Source organism: Mustelus asterias, chromosome 1, assembly GCF_964213995.1.
Source record: "Mustelus asterias chromosome 1, sMusAst1.hap1.1, whole genome shotgun sequence".
Taxonomy (NCBI): domain Eukaryota; kingdom Metazoa; phylum Chordata; class Chondrichthyes; order Carcharhiniformes; family Triakidae; genus Mustelus; species Mustelus asterias.
In genome coordinates, this window is record NC_135801.1 from 136643915 (window position 1) to 136663123 (window position 19209).

The 19209-nt window shown below is 43.1% G+C and overlaps 1 protein-coding gene across 2 annotated transcripts in view; it reads right to left on the reverse strand.

The window, feature by feature from the left end:
• The window catches only part of parp8 (poly (ADP-ribose) polymerase family, member 8), a 427354-nt gene that overhangs the window by 365982 nt on the left and 42163 nt on the right, over positions 1-19209 (reverse strand). The window lies entirely within an intron of this gene.

The window sequence follows — 19209 nt, forward strand, 5'->3', positions numbered from 1 at the left end:
CTGCAGAATGGATAAGATCTTGTGGAATTCATCAGGGTTGCAAGTATTGAATATTTCCCCCAGATATGAATTTACTGGCACCATGTCCATATGGTACAATTGTGTGGAACAAGTTAATGATTGTTGAGTCAGTCACTGAAATCAGTATTATCATCTGATCACTGTTATAAATAACTAATGGGATATTTTCCTGTCAAATTAACAATGTTGCACGATGCTGTTAAAGTAAAGTTTGTACTCAGTGGTTTTATTCAATATAATTATTTCATGATGTGGAGATGCTGGCGCTGGACTGGGGTGGGCACAGTAAGAAGTCTCACAATACGAGGTTAAAGTCCAACAGGTTTATGTGGAATCACGAGCTTTCGGAGCACTGCCCCTTCATCAGGTGAGTCAATTATTTCATACAAGGGATTTAATTAGATTCTATTTATCAATAATCTCATGGAATAGAAAGATCAAATAATTCTTGAGCAACAAAGTGAAATGATTTTATTTCTATAGATATAACTCTTGGGGCTAAAGGGATCAAGGGATTGTGGGGAAAGGTCGGATCAGGACTGAATTTAATGATCAGCCATGATCAAAATGAATGGTGAAGCAGGCTCGAAGGGCCGAATGGCCTACTCCTGCTTCTAGTTTCTATCTTTCATGTTTCTGTATGGAGTGAACAACATAAGTCTTCACTCTCGGTGAGAAGTGTTGGCACTCTCAGGTGTTTCTGTGCAACTTTTAAGAGGCCAGAGGACAAAAACTGAATAGTTCACAATTGTACCTGTGTTTTCTAGATCTGCGAGCCTGAAGACTCTGCTGATTGCTGCTTCTCACTACACTTTCAATACCCGCGATGCAACACAACTTCATCGCAATATTTTAATACCTCCAAAAACTCGTAAAAATCATCAAGATAAAGTGGGGATAATAGGTAAGTAGACTTTAGCGATGGTGAAATTGGAGGCCATTGCTGATTATCTAAGGATAATTAATCACAGAGCAATCAACTGATGTTTGGTAAGTGGCTCCAAAGAAATCACCATATTTACAAAAGAATTCAACTCTATAACTAACCTTTCCCCTCCAAAACCCCCTCTAATCTTCCTCTCCAAATTCCCTCTAACGTTCCCCTCCAAAACCCACCCTGCAATCACCCCCCTTCCCCCATCCCCTCCCCTCACATACATACACACACAAACACACACCATCCAATTGGTTCTAAAATTAGAGATTCCACTCACCATTTTTCAAGCAAGAACACTCTCAGTTGCTACTGCTGCTGACCTTTTGGCAACTTCATAGACTTCTGATAGGCTTTTAAGACAAATTGGAACCACAAAGCTGCCCAAATGTCAGAAGCAAGGCAGCAACTCAGTGAAATTGATCTGACACTGACAGACCGCCTTTAAAGAAAATCAGAACTCTCAGCCTTTCAGGTCTGTAACTCTGGCTGCTCAATGTGGATGGTGAGAAACTCCATTAATAACAACGGCTGGAATCTTACCGGCATGCCCGCCCCGATTCTGGAGGCGGGTGAGGCTCGGAGAACGGCATTCTCTGTTGGCCTCGGGCAGGATCGTGCGAAACTTGGGCGGACGTGCCAGTAAAATTCCGCCTGTGCCCGGGCCACCAAACCCCTGCGCACCCCCAGCCCCCAGGCCTTGGTATCTGCATTTCCCTCTCCCATGCCCTGCAAAGGGCTGTATATGCTTACAGAGATGCGATGCCCAAAGCTGAACGAAGTGCTTCAGATGGGATCTGCAAATTGTATATCACACCCCTGAGATAAATAATGACATGACTGATTGCATTGTGCACCTGCATATTAGCTATTAGTTTTTGTTCAAACACCCCAATATCTTTGATCCTCTACAGTTCATGGTTTTTCAGCATTTAGAAAAAGCAGAGTTGGATTTTTTGGATGTGAAGAAAGAAAGACTTCCATTTATCGAGCACTTTTCATGACTACCAGATATTTCAAAGTGCTAAATAACCAATGAAGTACTTTTGAAGTGTCGTCACTGCTCTAATACAGGAAACAAGGCAGCCAATATTGTGCACAAATAGTAATGCGATAATGACCAGGTAATTTTTTTTTTCGATGTTGACTGAGGCATATTTTAGCCAGCACACTGAGGATAGTTGCCCTCTTCTTCTTCAAAATAGTATCACAGGATCTTGTACATCAAACAGAGCAGACAGATTGGACCCAAGTATAAAACCTTATCTAAAATTCAACACCTCTGACAATATCGTGCCTTAGTCCAGTTTCACAAAGCATGTAATGTGGCATTACAATCCTAATGGCTTGCCTGAATGAAAATGCTTGTTTAGTTCTTGGTTCTGCTGTTTTTGGGCAGTTCTGTGGGTGGTGAAGCTACGCCCACAGTACTACAGAGATCATATATTGATTTATACTGTACAGAATGGACATGATCTGAATGAAGTGAGCTTCCTGCCCTTTGACACATTTTTGAGCACAAGCACTAGAATGACTCAAAGGCGAGAGTGCTACCAACTGAGCCATGGCCAGCACTCAAAAGTGGATGATCTCACATTTCCCCACATTGCACTCCGTTTTCCAAAGTTCTGCTTGACTTATCCATGTTCCTTGGCAATTTCCCACTCCCATTTGCACCACTTACCAACTACTGTCATCTGCAAACTTTGATATACCGGTACAGCTCCATTCCTCCATTCAAGTCATTAATAAATACAGTAAAAAGCTGAGGCCCTACTACAGATTACTGTGAAATAACACATCCTTTTAATCTCTATTCTGTTTTCAATCTTTGAACCAACTGTCAACCCATTGCTACAAGGTGGCCTCCAATGCTGTGCACTTCTATATTTGCTAATAATCCCTTGAGTGAAATATTATCAAATGCCAGCTGGAGATCCATATAAAAAGCATCCAAAGGCACTCTCCTATCCATATTAGTGACTTACGCAAAAATAAATCCACATGGATTAGTCAGACATGACTACCCTTCAGAAATTCACACTAACTCCTCTCTGATCACCTTAAATTTGTCCAATTGCTCAGTCACTCTGTCCCTACTGGCAGATTCTACACATTTGGGCGGCACGGTGGCACAGTTGTTAGCACTATCGCCTCACAGTGCCAGGGACTCACATTCGATTCCCAGCTTGGGTCACTGTCTGTGTGGGGTTTGCACATTCTCCCCGTGTCTGTGTGGGTTTCCTTCGGGTGCTCCGGTTTCCTCCCACAGTCCAAAGATGTGCGAGTTAGGTGGATTGGCCATGCGAAATTGCCCCTTTGTGTCAGGGGGACTAGCTAGGGTAAATGCATGGAGTCATGAGGATAGGGCCTGGATGGGATTGTGGTCGGTGCAGACTCGATGGCCTCCTTCTGCACTGTAGGATTCTATCATTCTATCTATGATTTCTCTCACACCTGCCAAAACACAGCCTAAGTGTACATTTCTGTTGTGTCCACTGCAGCATACCCATTAGAATCAAGACAACGGGAATGGAGTGTACTCAACCATGTTACTGATAAAAATATAATCCCTGGGTCCGTAAAGTTGTGTCACAAATGAACAAAGTTGATTGGCATGCTTTGGACTGCATGTCAACTTTTAAACTTCAAGTACACATTGAGTGCAGGCCAAATATGAGTAAGCTGTTCGACTGTGACTTTATTCATCTTTATGGAGTTAGGGTTGTTGGACTTCTTTCCCATCAGTAACTTCTTCAGTAACTCAGTGTCTGTTAGGCTGTTCTCCCACATTAAAATATTTGATTCCTCTAAATATGATCTTAATTTCTTTAAATCACTTCATGTTAATTTTTTTAAACGATGGATGATTTAAACTGAAATAAATGAAAAAAATTCTCACTTTACTTTGTGCTGATTAGCTTGGAGAAATATCCCACTTTATTTTCATTCTTCCCATATTGGCATCAAATGCTCCCAGGGCAGATACAATATGGTTTATATCCATTGTAGAGCTCCCTATAATGTATCCCCCCAACATCATGCCTTAATCCAGTTTCACAAAGCATGTAATGTGGCATTACAATCCTAATGGCTTGCCTGAATGAAAATGCTTGTTTAGTTCTTGGTTCTGCTGTTTTTGGGCAGTTCTGTGGGTGGTGAAGCTACGCCCACAGTATTACAGAGATCATATATTGATTTATACTGTACAGAATGGACATGATCCGAATGAAGTGAGCTTCCTGCCCTTTGACACTCAGGTAAATTATAAGAACTGCACTCTCCTGATATTGAGCCTCAGATGTGAGGAGTGCACATTTATCAAATTTATCCCACCTTGCGTCTATGTACCAAGGAAGAGGATATGGCCAAAGTCATAGTAAAATAGGAGGTAGGTGGGATACTGGATGGGCTAAAAAATTGATAAGCTGGAGGTATTATAAAAGCTGTCTGTACCTAAAATTAATAGGTCATGAGGACGAGGTGGGAAGCACCTGGGAATGCTGAGGGACGCAAAGGTTGACACTGTCGAGTTACTGGCCATAATCTTCGATTTTCTTTAGAAACAGGGATGGTGCAAGAAAACGAAAGAATTGCAACGGCTACACCATTGTTCAAACAAAGGCTGTAAAGATAAATGCAGATACAGCAGATCCATCAGTGTAACATTGGTGATGACAAAGAAGGGATTCCCCCTGACCAACATGGCGTGTCTTCCAGTGCTGGAGGTGGCTCGCTAGGGCTGCCGGCAGGATCTTCCAGTCCTGTCAATTTCTATGGCATTTTGCGTGGCTCGCCTGTCCAGCCACCGGAAGATCCCGCCAGCAAGAAGGGCTGGAAAATTCAGCCCAAAGCTTTTCGAAATCGTAATCCGGGACAAAAAATAACAGTCACTTGAGCAAGCACAGATTATGTTAGACAAGCCAGCAAGAATTTGTTGAAGGCAAATCGTGTTTACCTAGAGATGGTTGAGGAGGGTAATGCCCTTGACATGGGAGTCAGTTAGCTCATTTGACTGGATGGCTGATTTGTGATACAGAGCGATGCCACAGCGCAGGTTCAATTGCCGTTATGGCTGAGGTTATGCATGAAGGCCCACCTTTTCAACCTTGCCCCTCGCCTGAGGAGTGGTGATCCTCAGGTTAAATCACCACCAGTCAGTTCTCCCCTCAAAGGGGAAAGCAGCCTATGGTCATCTGGGACTATGGCGACTTTACATTTACATTACAATTAATATAGGGTGAGATTTTATGGCCTCGCTTGTCCCAAAACTGTAAAATCGGACCCGAGGTCAACAGACCTTCCCATTGTCCACCCCTTGCCTGCTCCAATTCTGTGGCAGGCGGGGCGGTAAAATTCCGGCCATAGTGTATATAGACATCCAAAAGGTATTTAGTAAAGTGCCAGCAATGTTAAAGCCCTTGGAATAAAAGAGAAAGAGGCAGCATGGATATGAAGTCAATTGAGTAACAGAAAATGGAGTAGTGGCGAACATCTATTTTTAGGTCTGGAGGAAGGTTACGGTGGGTTTCTCAGGGGTCAGTATTAGGACCACTGCTTTTCTTGATTTATAATGACCTAGACTTGAGTGTGCAGGGCACAATTTCAAAATTTGCAGAACACAAAAACCTTAGTGATAGATTTTAAGAGAACATAGACTGGTGGAATGGGTGGACACAACAAATGAACCTAACTGCAACAGAAGTGGGAAGTTTTTTTTTTATAGAAACCCTACAGTGCAGAAGGAGGCCATTCGGCCCATCGAGTCTGCACCGACCACAATCCCACCCAGGCCCTACCCCCACATATTTACCTGCTAATCCCTCTAACCTACGCATCTCAGGACTCTAAGGGGTAATTTTTAACCTGGCCAATCAACCTAACCTGCACATTTTTGGACTGTGGGAGGAAACCGGAGCACCCGGAGAAAACCCACGCAGACACGAGGAGAATGTGCAAACTCCACACAGACAGTGACCCGAGCCGGGAATCGAACCCAGGACCCTGGAGCTGTGAAGCAGCAGTGCTAACCACTGTGCTACCGTGCCGCCCAATTTTGAAATTGTGCCCTGCACACTCAAGTCTAGGTCATTATAGATCAAGAAAAGCAGTGGTTCTAATACTGACCCCTGAGAAACCCACCGTAACCTTCCTCCAGACCTAAAAATAGATGTTCGCCACTACTCCATTTTCTGTTACTCAATTGACTTCATATCCATGCTGCCTCTTTCTCTTTTATTCCAAGGGCTTCAACATTGCTGGCACTTTATTAAATACCTTTTGGATGTCTATATACACTATGGCCGGAATTTTACCGCCCCGCCCGCCACAGAATCGGAGCAGGCAAGGGGTGGACAATGGGAAGGTCTGTTGACCTCGGGTGGGATTTTACAGTTTCGGGACAAGTGAGGCCATAAAATCTCACCCTATATTAAGTTGTGCATATTGAATGGAAAAACAAGAAGAGGCAATATAAAATAAAGAACACAGTTCAAAGTAGGATGCAAAAGCATCGAGACGTTGTGGTATATGTGCACAAATCGTTGAAAGTGGCAGGGCAGACTGAGAAAGTGGTTAAAAAGGCATATGCAATCCTGGCTTTGTAAATAGAGTAAGAGCTTTAACAACACCAGGTTAAAGCCCAACAGGTTTATTTGGTAGCAAATACCATCAGCTTTCGGAGCGCTGCTCCATCGTCAGATGGAGTGGAAATCTACTCTCAAACAGGGCACAGAGACACAAAAAAGTTATTCGCTACCAAATAAACCTGTTGGACTTTAACCTGGTGTTGTTAAAACTCTTACTGTGTTTACCCCAGTCCAACGCCGGCATCTCCACATCATGACTACCATTGACTTTGTAAATAGAGACATAGAGTACAAAAGCAAGGAACCTATATATTTATAAAACTCTGGTTCAGCCTCAACTTGAGTATTATGTCCACTCTGGGCACCACACTTTGGGAAGGACGTGAAGGCTTTAAATAAAGTGCAGAAAAAATTTACAAAAATGGTTCCAGGGATGAGGCAATTCAATTGTGAAGGTAGATTGGAAAAGCAGGGGTTGTTCTCTAAGAGAAGAGAAAGTTGAGAGACATTTGATAGAAGAGTTCGATATCATGAGAATCTGGACAGGGTAGAAAAGGAGGAACTCTTCCCATTGATGGAAGGTCGCGATGGACACCAATGTAAGGTGACTGGCAAAAAAACCAAAGGCAATATACAGCAAGTAAATAGGATCTGGAATATACTGCCTTAGATTATGGTGGAGCAAGGCAAAATTGAGGCATAAGAGAATTGGAAAATCACCTGAAGAAAAAGAGCAAGGCTACAGAGAAGGGGTGTAGCAGGGGGACTAGATGAGTAGCTAATGACGAGATCTGACACAGACACATTGGACCTGATGGCCTCCTGTGCTGTGACTATTCTACAATTTTTAAAATATTGGCAGACACCAGAAATGAATTTTCAGCGACTAAAAGACCTTCCTTCTTCTTATGCTCCACTTCACATTGCTTTTGTGAGTTTGATTTGGCTCCTATTTACACAAATGAGGAAACAGTTTTTAAATAAACTGTTCTGTCAATCTTTCACCCGGACACAAAAAGCTCACCCGCATGAGTCAATTCAGTTGCATGTGTAATGGAGGAAACAGCAGAAGCTGCTTCTGATATCTACTGATTTGTTCATTTTACTTCTCAATGATCTGTTTCTTATCACTCTCTATTTATCACCAATTTATTTGCTTTTCTTATCAGTGACACCCTAATTTTCTTTTCTCACCCATCTCTCTTATCGGTTCATTCCTTCTCTCCCTTTTGCTGTTCTTGACCCTTTTTCTCTGCCTGCTTACCAGCTCATACCAGTAGTCTTGCGATTATGCTGTACCATGCTAGCATTTAAATGCTCAGCAGAAATGCCAACCTATTTATTTTGAACAAGTTGGTGCTCCTGGAAATGGTGGACAATGGAATTTTATACAAATGTGTGCAACGTTGGGCAGGTTTTCCAGCCGCGCTCGCCCCAAAACCGGAAAATCCTGCCCGACGACCTTAGCATGGTCCGCAACAACGCCCCCCCCCCGGCCCTCCCCCAACCCACCGCACCGTGGCGGGTGGGATGGGAAAGTTCCCCCAAGGAATTTCTGCCTCTCTCTCATTCTTATTAATCTTAAATCTTGATAATTCCTAGATCTGTCATTTTCTTTGTATCTGATGTATTCTGCAGGCAAAGGTGTTGCATCATGGCAGGAAGAATTCCATTGCAAGATGTTTGCTAAAGTTTTAACCTCAGTTATAGATTGTCACTAACTTGCCCATCATGTATGCTTCTTTATGTGTTCAAACATGATTCAGTCATTTGATTTGTCCTCTTTCTGTGATTTTAAAGGAGAGATAAACAGGCGGAAATGTCTGCAGAGAGAAGTCTTATGCAAGCACGGTACAATTGCTATCTTTGTGTGTTTTCAGTTGAATAACATAACTTGAAAAGATAATTTTCACAGTAACAGAATGGCATACACATGAAAGCAAAATTTTCATCAAGATGTTGTGATTGCAGAGAAAAGATTTACTAGATTGCAATCTGGCAAAATAAAACGTTGGGGAGAGTTACAGAACAAAGAGATCTCGGGGTACAGGTTCATAGCTCCTTGAAAGTGGAGTCACAGATGGTGAAGAAGGCATTCAGCATGCTTGGTTTCATTGATCAGAACATTGAATACAGGAGTTGGGACGTCTTGTTGAAGTTGTATAAGACATTGGTAAGGCCACACTTGGAATACTGTGTATAGTTCTGGTCACCCTATTATAGAAAGGATATTATTAAACTAGAAAGAGTGCAGAAGAGATTTTCTAGGATGCTACCGGGACTTGATGGTTTGAGTTTTGGGAGAGGCTGGATAGACTGGGACTTTTTTCTCTGGAGCATAGAAGGCTGAGGGGTGATGTTATAGAGGTCTATAAAATAATGAGGGCATAGATCAGCTAGATAGTCAATATCTTTTCCCAAAGGTAGGGGAATCTAAAACTAGAGGGCATAGGTTTAAGGTGAGAGGGGGAGATACAAAAGGGTCCAGAGGGGCAATTTTTTCACGCAGAGGGTGGTGAGTGTCTGGAACAAGCTGCCAGAGGTAATAGTAGAGGCAGGTACAATTTTGTCTTTTAAAAAGCATTTAGATAGTTACATGGGTAAGATGGGTATAGAGGAATATGGGCCAAATGCACAATTGGGATTAGCTTAGGGGTTTAAATAAAAAGGGTGGCATGGACAAGTTGGGCCAAAGGGCCTGTTTCCATGCTGTAAACCTCTATGACTCTAAAACCATTGCAATACTTGTATTTCCAGACAATATATGTTCAAATTATGAACCCACATAACATATTCAACCTTGGAAATGCACAGCATGTCGCGCAACACCAGAGGAGCGAAAAGCAGAGTTTGTGGGCTGGATTATCAGGGCCGAGGTGGATAACTCAAGTTGAGTAATTTCCCAATTGATTGGACTCACCTCAGTGAAAAATCCCTGATACTCACAATTTTCACAATGCAGGGGTGAGGACAGGATGGAGTTGTGCCCATTGACCCTGAAAGCAGAGAGTAAGCAGCCAGGCGAGTGGGCACATGCTGAGCTGGGTTGGCCCATCTCAGTTCTCTGGGATTTCATCCCAATTGCATACCGGGGTGTCTTAAGCCCTCCAGTCTCACACCTCTCCTCCCACCACATGGCACTCTAATCCTTCAGCCGAACTGGGGTCTGAACGCAACATTAAGTTCAAATGGCCCTGCTGAATTAGGATTTCCTAGCTGTGTGAGTCACTCCTCGCCCCCTGCCAGGTAAAATGGGATCTGTCGGGTCTGGTGGTGGAAGTTCCACATTGAGGCCCACCTATATCAAGAATTTATCCTTAAAAATACTCAAAGACTCTGCTTCCACTGCCTTTTGAGGAAGACAGTTCCAAAGGCTCATTACCCTCAGAAAGAAAACATTTCTCCTCATCTCCGTCTTAAATGGATGACCCCTTATTTTTTATCAGTGACACCTAGTTCTAGATTCTTCTACAAGAGGAAACATCCTTTCCACATCCACCCTGTTTCCATCAAGTTGCCTCCTATTCTTCTAAATCCAATGGATACAAGCCTAGCGTCTAACGTTTCCTCTTAAGACAACCTGCCCATTTTCTAATGACGAAGGGTCATCTAGACTCGGAACGTTGGTTCTATTCTCTCCCCACAGATGCTGTCAGACCTGCTGAGATTTTATAGCATTTTCTGCTTTTGTTTCAGATTCCAGCATCTGCAGCATTTTGCTTTGATCTGCCCATTCTAGATATTAGTCTAGTAACCCTTCCCTGAACCTCTTCTCATGCACTTACATCCTTTGATGAAGGCTCGGTGAGCTGAAATATTAGGGATAGTTTCCTAGACCATTGGAGGTGGATTTGGGCACAAGAGGTGGGAAAGTCCTGGAAATTGACATTCGGTCAGGATCCCGATGTGATCTCGCTCTCTTCTGATCTTTTCAGGGATTAGCATTGAATGAGAGCATGTAAATGATGAACAAATGGTCGGGGTTGTTAAGAAGCCAATTATTATATATAAGCCTAGGTAGGTAGGGACATGACCGGCGCAACTTGTGGGCCGAAGGGCCTGTTTATGTGCTGTATTTTTTCTATGTTCTATGTTCTATTATCTTTCTTAATTCTGGACTTTCCAGTCATGAAATCTTTTTTCTAGGGTCACTGAGCTGAATGGTGGCATGGTGGCACAGTGGTTAGCACTGCTGCCTCACAGCGCCAGGAACCCGGGTTCGATTCCCGGCTTTGGTCACTGTCTCTGTGGAGTTTGCACATTCTCCCCGTGTCTGTGTGGGTTTCTTCCGAGTGCTCCGGTTTCCGCCCACAGTGCAGGTTAGGTGGATTGGCCATGCTAAATTGCCCCTTAGTGTCAGGGGCCTAGCTAGGGTAAATGCATGGGGTTATGGGGATAGGGCCTGGGTGGGATTGTGGTTGGTGCAGACTCGATGGGTTGAATGGCTTCCTTCTGCACCGTAGGATTCTATGAATGCACAGAGGGAAGAATGGGAAAAGCTGGGAAGGATTTGATCAGTTACACTGAAGAGCTCAAGCCATCACCAATGAGAGACTGTTGTTCTAAGCACTTCTCAGTACTCCATTGCTCGACAGGTGATTGCCAACTTCTTGGAAGGCACTTCTTCTGTCTAGCACTTCACTCACCTTCAGCTGCGTTTCCCTGCTGCCAGTCTTCAACACAGCATGGGACCGATTTATACAACTGCACCTTTCACCTCCACTGAGGTTCAAGAGCAGAAGCTACGGCATCACCAGTAACTTCAGCAGCAGCAGGGGCAACACTAGTAGTTGCAGCACCAGCTGTCTTCTCCTCAGCAACATACTCCTTCACAAGGAAGATGGAGTGAACACTGACATCCAGCTGGGAGGAGGAGAAACTCTTTAGCCAGGGTCTAAAGGCAAAGGATTAGCTCTCTCAGGAAGCTTGGCTTCATCATTATCTATGTGGAGGATTCCATAAAATTCTCTGTTGCCTTCATTACTGAGCAGCTGGAACAGAAGGAAGTGAAATGGATCTTTGCCAAGATGCATAAAACATGCTGATCGTGTTTCGACAGCTTTTTTTCAAACATGCCCACTTTAAGTTCCATATAGTTCAGTAGAAAAGAACCAGGCTACCAACTCACTGACAGCACGTTTCGTACCACTACCTAAGGTCAGTTTTACTCCTCAGTTGCATTGGACAGAATTGACAGTCATATCTCAATTCGAATCACATTGTAACATGAAAGCTGGTTTAGTGCGCTTACTTTCCTCAAACCAATTTCCTCCCCTTCCTTTCGAAGATACTACAATGACCAACTGACAGAAAGCGTCACCGGATCATCAGTACGGGCAGTAAAGAGAGGGTCTAATGTTGTGAGGCATTGGCTTTATTTATACTGCAAGTCTCAGGGTGCCAAACAGCCTAACCAGTATCAGGCTATCTTGGCCACCATTAAGAGAAGTGAAGGGAGGACTGACTTTTTCAATACACTGTCCTTTCACGCTGTACACATGTACACATAGTGGTTACTGTTTTAGATAGTTGTCAGGAATGGCAAACCAGGCTGATTCTCCTCTAGCTCAGGGACACTAAGGCCTCAATCACTTCAGATGTCTTTCATTATTTGGCATAGTTGACAGACAGTGGTTTACATCCAAACTTGGGCACCACTCCAGGAGTGGCATGGACCACATAAAGCTAGTTCCCTTGCATTAACCAGTCTGCATCAATCATGTTCCAGGAGACACTCTTGCCTACATATCAGGTCCTCTTCACAGGTCTGGCTTCTTCAAAGCTCAATGTGCCAGCAGACAGTCAATATACTGGTGCCCTGCAAGGCTGTGTCCTCAGCCACTTATTATACTCCTTATATACTTATGACTGTATGGCCAAATCTCGCTCAAACTCAATTTTCAAGTTTATTGATGACACCACTGTAGTGGGTTGGATCTCAAACAATGACAAGATGGAGTACGGGAAACAGAAAGAGAATCTGGTGAAATGATGCAATGACAATAATCTCTCCTTCAAGGTCAGTAAAACGAAGGAGATAATCATCGACTTCAGGAAGTGTAGAGGAGAACATGCCCCTGTCTACATCAATGGGGACGAAGTGGAAAAGGTCGAGAGCTTCCAGTTTCTAGGTGTCCAGATCACCAACAACCTATCCTGGTCCCTCCATGCCAAAGCTATAGTTAAGGAAAGCCCACCAATGCCTCTACTTTCTCAGGAGGCTAGGGAAATTCAGGATGCCCACCGCGACTCTCCGGATGTATCCGAATGTATCACAGCTTGGTACGGCTTCTGCTCTGACCAAAGCCGCAAGAATCTACAAAGGGTTGTGAGTCAGAGATTCAAAGAGGTTTACAGCATGGAAACAGGTCCTTCAGCCCAACTTTTCCATACGTAGCTCAGTCCATCACGCAAACCAGCCTCCTATCCATTAACTCCGTCTACACTTCCCGCTGCCTCGGAAAAGCAGCCAGCATAATCAAGGACCCCATGCACCCTGTACATACTCTCTCAGGCGGAACAGCACTGCTGCCTCACAGCGCCAGGGACCTGGGTTCGATTCCCAGCTTGGGTCACTGTCTGTGTGGAGTTTGCACGTTCTCCCCGTGTCTGCATGGGTCTCCTCCAGGTGCTCCGGTTTCCTCCCACAATCCAAAAAACGTGCTGGTTGGGTGCATTGGCCATGCTAAATTCTCCCTCAGTGTACCTGAACAGGCGTCAGAGTGTGGCGACTGGGGGATTTTCACAGTAACTTCATTGCAGTGTTAATGCAAGCATACTTGTTACACAAATAAATAAGATTTAAACTTTAAAATAAATAAACATCCACCTTCTTCCATTGGAAAAAGATGCAAAAGTCAGGCTACATACTAACCGACTCAAGAACAGACTTTTGAATGGACCTACCTTATAGGAAGTTCATCTTTCTCTACATGCTAGCTATGACTGTAACACTACATTCTGCACCCTCTCCTTTCCTTCTCTATGTCTGTATAGTGCGCAAGGAACAATACTTTTCACTGTATACTAATACATGTGACAATAATAAATCAAATCAATTCAAAATTTAGCAAAGTGGCTTGAAAAAGCTAGTCAGCCCTTCATTTGCATAGGCTTGGTTGAGACAGGTGCCCAGGGTGACTAAGTGGTGCTAACATAGATAGAACAATGGCACTAGTTCTTGTTGTTTGGGTTGCTTGTGACTGGTGACAGAAATTGTTAAGTTATGAACTCATTTTATACCTGACAATGGGTGAAAGGAAGTCAAATGTCACCTTCGTTCACCTTCCTGAGCCATCCTATTTCAATAAATGTTGAAGTTGACTGTCATATTCATGCAGAAATTTTTAATTAACATGACTAATATGGTAAATGATAGCCAGTAGCAGTGTCCTGCAGGAAGCAGGAACTAAAAGACTTAAGGAACATCAAATAATTATTAAAATGTCAGCATAAGGCAGTTTGTAACTTTTCTTTTGCATCTCAAATTGATTTACTCCCAGATTCACTTCTGCATCAACTATGTCCACTCACTTGTCTATCACTATTGTTCTCATTTTCAGTTAGTTCGATTGAAACATGTTCATGCCTCTGTGATTGCTGTATTTATTTAATCCACTAATTCCCTGCATGGAAATGGTGCCTGGACTTGCTGTTTACAGAAAAATTCAATAAAGATATAATTAAATACATCAGCAATGTTGCAGATCTTTGTAAACAGATCAATAGTCGGAATACAATCACCAGCCTAAGCCCCATCCATATCTGCTCTGGTGGTTTGCAATCTAAAACCCTCCAACTGCATAAATGATTTTCCAGTTCAGGACATTAAATGGAAATAAAGTTGATCTGAGTGATCCTCAAAGGTGGACCATCTAATCAGAATCAGAAGTTCCTCTGTGTAGATGCATTAACCCCACAAATTCCTTACTTATGATCAGTAATAGGGCACAGAAGAATTAAGAATGTTTTTTATTTTTACTTTTGAACAATGGCCAACAAAAGACATTGCTGATGTGTTCTTCTTTCCTCTGAATGATGGCAGATTTTAGACCCATACAGCTTTGCATGTTAAGACTTAATCCCTGTATAGACAGAGGTGAGAACCAACTAAACTGGTACAATGCAGAACAATATATCAACAATCATTTGCATTTAATGTCGAAAATATCCCAAGACATTTTACAAGCAGAGAGAAAAAACAAATCAATTTGATACAGGACTGAATGTCAAGCCACAGTTGAGAGTTAAGTTGAGAAGGAAACATAGAAACAAGAAGGAGTAGGCTATTCGGCCTTTCGAGCCTGCTCCGCCATTCATTTTGATCCTGACCCCCTCTTCCCCCCATATCCCTTGATCCCCAAGAGCCACATCTAATTTCTTCCTGAATACAGACATTTTGGTCTCAACTATTTTCTATGGTAGTGAATTCCACAGATTCACCACCCTCTGGGCAAAGAAATTTCTCCTCACTTCAATTCTAAAAAATTTACCCCTTATCCTCAAACTGTGACTCCTAGTTCTGGACTCCCCTACCATTGGGAATAGGAAGTAGAGAGACAGATGTTTAAGTGTTGTAGAATTGCAATGAAAAGTGTGTGTGTAGCCAGAATCAAATAGCTGAAGGATTCTAGCGTATGGGTGGCAGGGAACAGTGAAGATATAAGGCTCGAAAAAATTGTGGAGTTCGGGCAGGATGAGGACACAAGGGGAATTGAAGATGAGATTGGCCAGATTAAATTCAATTCATTGGAGGATAATACATCAACATCGGTCTGCTAGGATGGGAGTGATGGGTTTAGGGATTTCATGCAGTTGTGGCATGGTTAAATTTTGTTCAAGTTGGAAGTTATAGAGGTAGAAAGGAGACTAACAGTGAGAGCGTAGATAGAAAGGAATGACTCTGAAAGTGACAAAAGCATGGTTACAGATCTCAGTGGCAGTGGGATAAGCTTGGGCAGAGGTGCACAACTTTGCAAAAGTGGAAATAAGCAATCTTAATAAAGATTACAAATTAGGAGCAGGAGTAGGCCATTCTGCCTCTCAAGCCTGCTCTGAGATTCAGTAAAATCATGCCTGACCCGATTCTGGCCTCAACACCATATCTTGCCTAACCCTGATAACCTTTGACTCCCTTGTTAGTCAAGAACCTATATACCACTGCCTTGAAAATATTCATGACCCTGCCTCCACCACTATCTTGGGAAGAGAGTCCCACAGACTCATGACCTTCTGAGAGAAAAACATTATCCTCAAATCAGACCTAAATGGGAGATCCTTTATTTTTATGTCCACCAATTCTAGTCTCTCTCAAAAGGGGAACCATCCATTTAGCATCCACCCTGTCAAGTCCCCTCAGGATCATATCTGTTTCAGTAAGATCACCTCTTATTTTTCTAAACTTCAATGGATACAGGCCCAGCCTGTCCAACCTATCCTCATAAGACAACCCCTCATCCCAGGAATCAGTCAAGTGAAACCTTTCTGAACTGCTTCTAATGTAAGGGTGTCCTTTCTTAAATAAGAAGACCAAATTGTACCTGGTACTCTGGATGCAGACGCACATATGCCCTCTACAACCATAACAAAACATCTCTACTTTTAGGCTCGATTCCCCTTGCCTTCCTCATCACTTGCTGTACCTGCATATGAACTTGTTGTGATTCATGTACCAGGACACTCAAATCCTTCTGTACCTCAGAGCTCTGCAATCTTTTTCAATTTAAATATTATGTTGTTTTTCTATTCCTCCTGCCAAAGTGGGCAAGTTCACATTTATCCACATTATACTCCATCTTCCAAATTTCTGCTCACACATTTAATCTACCTCTGTCCCTTTTACAGACCCCTTAAGACCTCTCCACAACTTACTTTCCCACCAATTTTTGTGTCATTAGCAAATGTAGCATCTATAATTTGGTCCATTTATCCAAATCATTGATATAAATTATACATAGTTGAGGCACCAGGACTGATCACTGTGGCACTCCACTTGACACATTTTGCCAACCTGAACAAAAACATTTACCCTACAGGGATTTGTGTTAGCTAACCAATCCTCTATCGATGATAATATATTTCCCCTGACATGAGCCCTTATTTTCTGTCATAACATTTGAAGTGGCACCTTGTCAAATGTATTTTGGAACTCCAAGTACAGCACAATCACAGGTTCTCCTTTATCCACGTTGCTTGCTACTTCTTCATAAAACTCCAATAAACGAGGAAAACATGATTTGCCTTTCATAAAATAATATTGACTCTGCTTCATTGTATTTAGATATTCTAACCTCCTTAATCATGGGGGGCGGGTGGTGGTGGTGGGGGGCGGGGGGTGATCTTATGAAAACAAATTCTTAGTCCGGAACAAGTGTGAAAACAGAAAACTTTCTGATCCACTTTTTTGGCAAGTCTAAATCTGCTATCTTATGCACTAAGAGCAGAAAAAAACCCTCAAAATCTGTTTCTTGCCTGTAGGGGGAGGGGACAGGCTTAAATCACCTGAAAGCTGGCTGACAGCAGTAGAGGGTGCCATTGCGCATGAGCAGCAGAGAGATTTGTCTCACAGCCTCTGCTGCTTTCAGCAGGCCTCCATGACCTAATCATGGCGACAACCCCCAGCTACCATGGGGGCCCATGCCCAATCGCGAGCCCCCCGCCCGGAAAGATCAACCTCGGCGACCATCCCCCTACCCAGACAGATCCCCCCTCCCTCCCCCCACCAATCACAAATGCCATAGTGGCAGCAGGCTCTCCTCCCTCCCCCACAAGGATCTCAAATGCAGAGTGCGCAGGAGTTCTCCCCCACCACCATCAATCAGCCCACCCCGGTCTGGCCCCACCCCATGTAGGCTCTGCCCCTTCAGGGTCCGCCCCCTTTGAGGTGCCTGGTGCCTGGTGAGCAGTGCCAGGGTGCTGGTGGGCAGTGCCAGGGTGCCAGGTTGCCACCCCTTTGCCCCGCCCACCCAGGAGCCCTTAATGGGCTCTGGTTCTACCACCAAGGCCATCACATTTGGTACTGGTTGGCGGAGCCCAGCTGTAATTCACAGAGGCAAGAGAGCCCCGACAATTGAGTCTCGGGCTCACTAACAATATTAAAATTAGATGTAAATTTGATTCAAATAATTTATGCAGCCTCACATCGAAATGGGCATAAGGCTGATCAAGCTGGATGGCCGGTGCTAGTAAAATCGCGAGACATTTCTCAGCTCTCGCGCGATCTTTCCCGCTTGCCCCACCCATTGGCTGGGAGCGCACGATGGTAAGATCGCCCCCCCCTCACACCGCAGGTTCTAGCATTTTCCTTATGACTGATGCTAAACTGACTGGCCCATAGTTTCCCGCTTCTGTCTCCCTCCTTTCTTGAATACAGGAGGTATATTTGTTACTTTTCAATCTGAGAAGTCCTATCTAGAATTTAGAGAATTTTGGAAAAATAAAACTAATATAGCTACCATCTCAGCAGTCACTTTTTTAATGTACCTGGAATGAAGTCCATTAGGACCTGGGCGCTTGTTAACTTTTAGTTCTAATGATTTTCTCAATACCCTTTCCCTAGTGTCTGTAATTGTTTTGATTTTCTCCCACCCTTTCACCTCTTGATTTACAATTATATCTGGGTTATTATTTATATCGATAGTGAATACCCCAATGCAAAATATCAGTTCCAATTCATCTGCAAGTTCCTTATTTTCCATTGTTAATTCTCCATTCTCACTCCAGAGGAACAATGCTCATTTGAGTTATTTTTTCTCCTTTTTAAATACCTGTGGAAACTTATCTTTTTGATGACGAGCTGAACTTTCCCTCACATTATAATGTCTTTCTTACTCTTTTAGTCATTCTTTGTTGTTTTTTTTTATCATCTGGCCAATCTTCTGACCTTCGCCTAATCTTTGTGGAATAGTGTGTTTTTTCTTTCAAGTTCATACTATCTTTAACTTCTTTAGTTAACCACATTTGTTGTGCCCTTCCCCTAAAGTCCTTTCACACTGTGATTTTTCTTTGCAATGGGCTATGAAATACTTCCTTAAATATCTGCCACTGCATCTCTACTGACCAATCCCTTAACCTCATTTCCCAGTTAACTTTAGCCAGTTCTGCTTTTCGTACGCTCATAATTGCCCATATTAAAGTTCAATGCACTAGTTTTAGAGCCACTCTCTCTCAAACTGAGTGTGAAATTCTATCATGTTATGATCACTGCTACCTCGAATCTCCTTTACTATGAGGTCAGTAATTAATCCTATCTCATTGCACATTACCAGATCTAGAATAGTTTGCTTTCTATTTGGCTATAGGAAGCTCTAAGAAACCATGAAAACACTCAATTAACTCATATTCCAGGCTAACTTGCCAATCTGATTCATCCAATTTATATGTAGATTAAAATCACCCATGATTATGGCCATGTCTTTGTCATAAATCCCAGCTACTTCTTCCTGTATACCCCATTGAACAGTTTGATACAAAAAGGAGTTTTAAACTGAGCTGAAGATGAAACAAGATGCAGTTTCATGCAGTCTTATTTACTTGAACAAGTTGCCAGAGGGAGGGATGGAGTTCATGACAACTGAATAGCATTTACCGCTGGTGTCAAAATTAGTGATTCAGCCTTTGCAATGTCTAATTGGAGGAAATTGCAATTGATCCATGACTTGATATTAG